Raw genomic sequence first — 8,520 nt, forward strand, 5'->3', positions numbered from 1 at the left:
ATAATAATAATAATAATAATAATAATAATAATAATAATAATAATAATAATAATAATAATAATAATAATAATAATAAGTGTGATAGTGTGACATAAAAAAATTTGATCAAAAAATAAATTTTGACTTGTGAAAAATTCAAGTGAAAAATGTGTTCATGCAATCGAGATTATACACGGTGTTGAATATCACATAAACAATAGTTGGCATTGATGCAAGTTATGTTGTGAAATTATGTCGATGGTTTTCAACTTACAGAAATTCTTGGAGTGGTTTAACTTCAAATGAAAATTCTGAGTTTTTTAACTTCAAGTATGGAGTGGTTTAACTTCAAGTTAAATTTTTTTGAGTGATTTAGCTTAAAGTTGAAATTTTTGTAGTTGTTTAACTTCAAATGAGAATTCTTGAAGTGGTTTAGCTTTAAGTGAAGTCTCTTTATAGTAGAGTATGATAGTTCTTTTCAATCAAGGTGAAAACTATAGAAGTTGGATTAAATTAAATTAAATCATCATAAAAAAGTATCATATTGCCTATTATCATAAAAGGAGGAGGGAGGTTAAGACTATATATATATTAGTTGTAGTTTTTTATTACAAGTTGCATGAGATATAAACACTTTAAACTCATATCTATTTTTTCCACTTATACTTGTGTTTACGTGTTGTGAAATGTAGTTTAAATATTAATTTTGGAGGATGATTGTACTTTCTCATAATTGAGTGGTCGAGAGAAGTCTATATATTATAAAATATTCACATAGTGTTATTCTCTAGTAACTATCATAGTTTTTTCTTTGATTTTATAGTGTTCATGTTATATTCATGTGTTTGTTTGTGTTCTTCAAATTTCTCTTGTTTATTTTGTTTTTCAACAATATTTTAGGGATGGATTGAAATTAAAATTAGAATCGTGCTAAGAAGTACCCTAACCAAAATTAGAAGTTTTACATTGAAAATAACAAACTTTAAACTTTTAAAAATTTGACAACTTCAAATGTATTCTCATTACAAAAAAAAAAAAAATTATTTTTAGTTCTCTAACAAGTGTTTTTGGCACTTGTTTGCATTTTCCTTAAAATTATTATCTAAATGATTTTTTCAGAAGATTTCAGACAAAATATATAATTTTATTTATTATTTTTTGTTAAAGTAAGTTTCATCTTTAAAGTATACGAAACTCTGAAATAAATTTGAGACAGATTACATATTTTTGAGTGAGTTCTATTTAAAATATATGTAAATATTAAAATACTATAAGATATAAGTTCAAACATTATTTAAAATAACATTTAAAAAAATGCTACAAGTTTATAAATAAATAAAAAAAATACTATAAATTTGTAAGAGAGTGATTGCTAATTACCAAAAAAAAAAAAAACTCTATATATTTTAGGCATACAAGTTTATATGCTATATACTATCCTTTATAAGTTATGTGACAACTAATAGTGACTTATTAACACAATTTTCCTTATGTCAAATGTTACTTAAATTTTTGAAGAGGACATTACTGAAAATAACTCGATAAAAGTTAAAAGAGTTTATAAAGAATTATGTTTAATATAAAAATCATAATATAGTAGTATTATAGTGTATCCATTCACGCTATCTTTGTGATATTATCTCTACGCCAAGTATAATAATATTGTATATGAGAGGATACATTGACAAAAACTAAATCCCACTAAAAAGAGATAAAACTGCTTGATAAAATAAAAGATAAAGTTTAAAAAATAGTTTATAAAGAATATACATCTTATTTTCTTTTCTTTAGTAAAAACTAAAATTCATTCATTTAAATTGATAAATTACATCTATCAAAAACAAATTCAAGTTGCTAAAAATAAATAAGTAAAATTGTAAATAAATTTACAACATCTAAATTAATAACTTAAAAAAACAAAGGTACTATAAATGTGACAAACCTAAAATGTTCAGAATATCCAAACTTTCATATTTGTAACGTTAAGACGCAAAAATCATTGATTGAATTTGTAATTAATCAAAATTAATATGTCAATCTCAACAAAATAAACCTCACAATGATATGAGAAAATCAAACAATGTCGTGTCAAAGCGACGAACAAAACAACATCTTACTCAGATGACAAAATCACAAACAAAATATGAAAACAAAACTAAATCTACGTGGGAATCACTTATTTAATTAAAAGATGGAAAATAAAATATTTAGAAGGGTGATTCCATATAAAAATTATTATAAACCATCTTCTTCGATATAAAAGAAGAAAAATAGAAATCTTCAAATATATATTTAGTTCCATTTTTGAAGGAGTCAAAATCAATTTTAGAGTTGCAAAATTCATTTTGGCACGATTGAGTTACGTCGAGTAGAGTTGATTTTGTCTCCAAAATTAATTTAGTTTAAAACTATAATTTACAACTTCTGAATTTAAACATCATTTTTACATTGAATTTTATTATTCAACTTATTTTTAACTAAATATATTTTCAAATATAAATCACTTTATATTTAATTCAACTTATCTAAAATCTAAGTTGATAAAATCATTTTAAATCAATTTTAGTCGGAACATATTCAAATGTAGACTAAAATTTTCAAAGTTAGGAGGTGTATAGTATATCTCATATGAAAAACTAACAAAAACCTATTTTTTTAGTTAGGCCAAGACATCAAATACTAGTTCCCGGTTTTGTCAACGGTCCCACCCATGGGTACAAAGACTAAAACCTACCATATGTCTGCTAGTCTGTCACTGAAGCATGCACAAGAACACACTGAGCTGGACTTGCTGTTTTCAGTCTAAGCCATTGAACCTAACAAGCTAGTTGGTATAAAGGATGCCTAGCTGTCATATCAACCTTTATTCATGTATGCCCGTTTGATGTTAATTAGGAATGCATCCATGTCTTGTCTCCCATAAAATATCTCATTTATTATATTTATTTGTTTAAATTATGTGTCTGTGTATATTATTATAGAGTATTAGTTTTTTTTATTTAATATTTATTTTTATTTTTTTAGCTCAATTTATTTAAATACAGTTAATGAGAATATTTAAATAACAAAATTTATTTTATTATTGAAATTAACATAATTAATTATTATTAAACAATTTTCTATAATTCAAATGAAATATTTATAATGATAGAGAGTATATATATGTTAGTGTGGATAATTCTTTTTAATAAACAACATTCTTTGAATATATTCACTTTTAAAAAATAGCTTTAAGAGTCTATTTGATGGGCAAGATAAAAATAAATTATCATATTCTATCTGAATTTAGTATTTGTTAAAACAATAACAGAATCTGCAACAAGAATTAACCAACAAAACAAAAAACTAACAATTGCAAAACTAGAAATTGAAACAGAGAATGTTCTTCGTTTTCTCTGATAACAAACAACGTTCTTGACCTGAACTGAAACACTAAAACGGAGAATGTTCTTGGTTTACAACTGCATAACCAGAACTGAAACGAAGAATGTTCTTTGTTTTCACTGAAAATGGAGAACATTCTTGAAAGAACTTAAACGAGATAATGTTCTTCATTTGTGTAGTTTTGAAAACAATTTTTCAATCAAAATAAACGAAAATTAAAGAAAGATAAGACAAGAATAACATCAAGATTTACGTGTTCAGCCTTAATTACTTGAGACCTACATCACGTGTAAGATAGTAAGACAATTCACTATGAAGATATGAATTTACAAGATTAAAGTCTCATCAATTGTAATCTCCTAGTATCTATCACTGCTGAGAATTCAACAATACTAGTTTCTCCTACAAACTCTTATTGATCCATCTCATTTAATCTCTCTTCTTTTGACAATTGCATATTCTTCTCATATTTTCCAGCTATGCAACACAAGGCATTTACAATTATTTATAGTGTTTAAAAGCACATTAGCTTAACTACCTTTGTCATAACCAAATTGGTCAAATTCAGTTATAACCAACACTTAAGCATAACTAACTCTAGTTATTTGATTTGAGGCATATCTTCACAATTCTCCACCTTGACTCAATATTATAATAATTCATTCATTTCCTTTGTTGCCATGCCACAACTTTACTTTTGTAGAAGCCAACTATCTCCAAGCAGTGTTTGAACTTAGTTTGTGAAAGTGATTTGGTGAAAGCATCAATAGGATTGTCCTCAGTTGCAGTCTTTTCCACTGAAATTTGTTTTGAATCAATTACATCCCTTATGTAGTGAAACTTAACATCAATGTGTTTAGACTTATTGTGATACACTTGATGATTGGATAAGTGTGTGGCACTTTGACTGTCACAATAAATTGAAACACAATTCTGATTTATTCTTAGTTCACCAGTCAGTTCTTTCATCCATATAGCTTCTTTAACACCTTTAGTAAGAGCAATGATTTCATCTTGAGTAGTAGAGAAAACAACCAATGATTGTGTAATTGCCCTCCAACTCACAACAATCCCATATATAGTGAAAACATAACCAAAAGTTGATTTTCTAGTGTCGACAAATCCCTTAATTGGTTCCTTGTCATGATGAGTCTTTTTGAACTTCAAGCCTGTTGTCAGAGAGCCTTTAAGTACCTCATAATCCACTTGAGAGCTGACCAATGCAATGCCCCTGGACCAGTCATAAATCTGCTGACAATATTCACAGCATAAGCCAAAATTGGCCTGCTACAAATTATTCCATATATCATTCTGCCAACTCCACTTGCAGAAGGAATTGTACTCATTCTTTGTTTTTCCTCATCAGCCTTAGGTGAGTATCGCATGAACAATTTAAAATTTTGTCCCAAAGGAGTAGTAACATGTCTTGCCTCATGCATTCTATATTTAGTGACAATTTTCTTCCAGTATGCAGCTTGTGGAAGAAATAATTCCCTTTTTATTATGTTTCTGTTGATGTCCATACCTAAGATCCGATTGCTTTCTCCAAGTTCATTCATCTCAAATTCATTGTTGAGATCAAGTTTGAGCCTTTTGATCTAGTCTTTATTTGAGCTTGCAAGAAGAATATCATCCACATAGAGTAATAGGTAAGTGAGTACTTGTTCTTGACCTTCCCCTTTCAGAATGTAGACACAACTGTCAAAACTATATCTTTGGAAACCACTTCTTATCATGAAATCATCAAACTTCATATACCATTGTCTAGGACTTTGCTTTAGGCCATACAATGATTTTTTTAGAAGACAAACCTTGTTACTGTCGTTAGCAAATCCTTCAGTTTTCTGCATATAAATGGTTTCTCAAGATCACCATGTAGAAATGTTGTTTTGACATCAAGTTGCTCTAATTCCAAGTCTTGTTGGGTTACAATTGAAAGTAGAATTCTGATTGAACAATGTTTTACAACCGGTGCAAAATACTTCATTGAAGTATATTCCTTCAAACCGAGAAAATCCTTTTGCAACTAATCTTTCTTTGAACCTTATCTTCTCTTGTCCTTGAATGTCTTCCTTTCTCTTGAACACCCATTTTGATCCAATTACACTTTGACTATTAGGAATGTCAACCAAAGTCCAGGTTTGGTTCTTTTCTAATGACTCCATCTCTTCATTCATAGATGTCATCCAAGCTTCTTTGTATTTACTGTTAATGGCTTCCTTGTAGTTGTTTGGTTCATCTCTTTGAAGATCTTCAGCAACACTTAAAGCATAACAAATTAAATCTGCTTGACCAAATCTAATTGGAGGCTTGATAACTTTTCTTTCTCTATCCTTTACCAAGTTGTAATTGGTCAAATCTGGTTTTGTTGCTGCATTATCATCAAGTGATGTATCAGGTATGTCTTCATGATTAATCTCTTGATTTTCGGGTGATTCCACTTTTATCTGAACGCTCTCAATATTGTTGTTTGAAGCATTGTCTTGTTGATATTCTGCGTTTCTGCATAACTAAAACGGAAAACATTTTCCATTTCTACATAATTGATATGGAAAATGTTCTTTGTCAATCATGGCTATTCTTATTTCATCAAATACTACATCTCTTGATATGATACACTTAGGCCCACCTTGACCAATTCTCCACAACTTGTAACCTTTTATTCCTTTAGGATATCCAATGAAAACACATATGATTGCTTTAGGATCCAATTTTTATCTTGCCTTGTGTGAACAAATCCTAAAAAGACAAATACTTTCATATTTGAGTAGTCAACTGGCTTCCCATTCCACATCTCAATTGGCGCGTTAAATACAATAGTTGATGAAGGGCCTCTATTGATCAGGTACACTGTTGTAACTGCAGCTTCACCCCATACTATTTTAGGCAGGCCTGCACTCAAGATCATACATGTGACCTTTTCCAAGATTGTTCTGTTCATCCTTTCAGCAATACCATTTTGCTGAAGAGTACCTGCAACTGTTCTATGTCTTTGAATACCTAAGTCCATGGAATACTTATTAAACTGCTCTGAAAGATACTTCAGACCATTGTTAGTTCTTAAACATTTCAGCTTAGATTCCTTTTGAGTTCCAATTTGCATACGTGATTCTTTAAATATCATAAAAGTGTCACTTTTATTTTTAACGACATAGATCCATACTTTACTAGAATAATCGTCAATGATGGTTAAGAAATAAGAACAACCAGCATGATCTTTGTCCTTCAAGGACCTCACAAATCAGAAAGAGCATATTCAAAAGGTCTAGAGGTGTTGTGTTGGCCAACACCAAAACTGCTCCTCTTAGACTTTCCTTGAAAACAATGATCACAAAACTCCAAAATTTGAATTTTATCACCATTAAGCAAATTATGTTTTGATAACTCAATTAAGCCTCTTTAACTTATATGTCATAACCTCATATGCGATATTCTAGTAGGTGAATGCAATTAAGAGCTAGCAATTGAAGCTTGTGCAATTATGGTAGAACCATCTAAAATGTACAACCTATTTATGTTATTGCCTTTAACAATAATATCATTATTAATAATAGTCATGATACCATTCTTTATGTTTGTGGAATATCCTAATATGTCAAACATGCCAACATAAATTAAATTTCTTTTTAATTCAGGTATGTATCTTACACCCTTTAGCAATACCTCCTTGCCATTGAACATTTTGAATCTGATTGTTCCCTTGCCTTGTACCTTACATGACTTGTTGTTGCCAAGCAGAACGACTCCACCATCAAGAAGATCTATTGATTCAAAATAATCTTTTCTTGGACACATGTGGAAAGTGCATCCTAAGTCTAATACACAGTTGTTTTCATCTTCAGAATTTGAAATAATCAATGCCTCTACAGATTCATATTCATCATCAACAAGTGCAACATTTCCTGAATCTTGAGAGTTTCTTGATTCCTTTCTTTCAAAAAAATCTTTCTTGAAATGTCCCTTCTTGTGACAATGGAAGATTTATACTTCCCTTCAGTTTTAATTCTTGATTTGGACCTATGCTTATTCCAATTTGATCATTTCTTGTTAGTTCTTCCTCTGGTAACATTCAGACTTTCAATATGATTATCATTCTTGATCTCGTGTCTTTTATAGATTTTCTTTGTTCGGATAGATGTATGCACCTCTTCAAGAATAATTGTTTGTTCTCTTCCAAACATGATAGCATCCTTGAAGTGTTCATATGAACTTGGCACGACATTAAGCAGGATCAAAGCTTTGTCTTCATCATCTAACTTGACTTCTAAATTTTCTAAATCATAAAGAATCTTATTAAAATCAACAATTTGTACTATAACAGGTTTTTCAAGAAGAGCCTATTTGAAACTGATTTAGTCATATAGAGATATTCAAGTTTAAGCCATAAGGCTACTACTGTTGGTTCTCTAGCAACTTCCCTCAAAGTTTTGTCTCCAAGATACAAGAAGATAATACTCTTTGCTTTTTCAACTAGTTCTTCCTTTTCATGAGTAGTCATTGTTATAGGAAGAGTTGATTCACCCTTCCACGCATTCACCAAACCTTATTATACCATAAAAACATACATCTTTATCTTCCATATTCCAAAATCATTTGATCCATTAAACTTTTCAATATCAAACTTTATGGTTCCACGCATTGTTACGTCCTTCCCACAAACGGCGCCAATTATTAAAACAATAACAAGAAACAAGAATTAACCAACAAAACAGAAAACTAACAATTGCAAAACCAGAAATTGAAACAGAGAATATTCTTTGTTTTCTCTGAAAACGGAGAACATTCTTGACCAGAACTGATAGACTAAAATGGAGAATGTTCTTGGTTTCCAACTGCAGAACCAGAACTGAAACGAAGAATGTTCTTCGTTTTTGCTGAAAATGGAGAACGTTCTTGATAGAACTGAAACCAAGAGTGTTCTTTGTTTGTGTAGTGTGGAAAACATTTTTTCAATCAATGTAAATGAAAATTAAAGAAAGATAAGGCAAGAATAACACCAGGATTTACGTGTTCAACCTCCATTACTTGAGACCAACATCATAGGCAAGATAGCAAGACAATTCACTATTAAGATATGAATTTACAAGATTAAGGCCTCATCAATTGTAATCTCCTAATATCTATCACTGTTGAGAACTTAGAAATACTAGTTTCTCT

The sequence above is a fragment of the Cicer arietinum genome, chromosome 6 (genome assembly GCF_000331145.2).
Source record: "Cicer arietinum cultivar CDC Frontier isolate Library 1 chromosome 6, Cicar.CDCFrontier_v2.0, whole genome shotgun sequence".
Classification (NCBI taxonomy): domain Eukaryota; kingdom Viridiplantae; phylum Streptophyta; class Magnoliopsida; order Fabales; family Fabaceae; genus Cicer; species Cicer arietinum.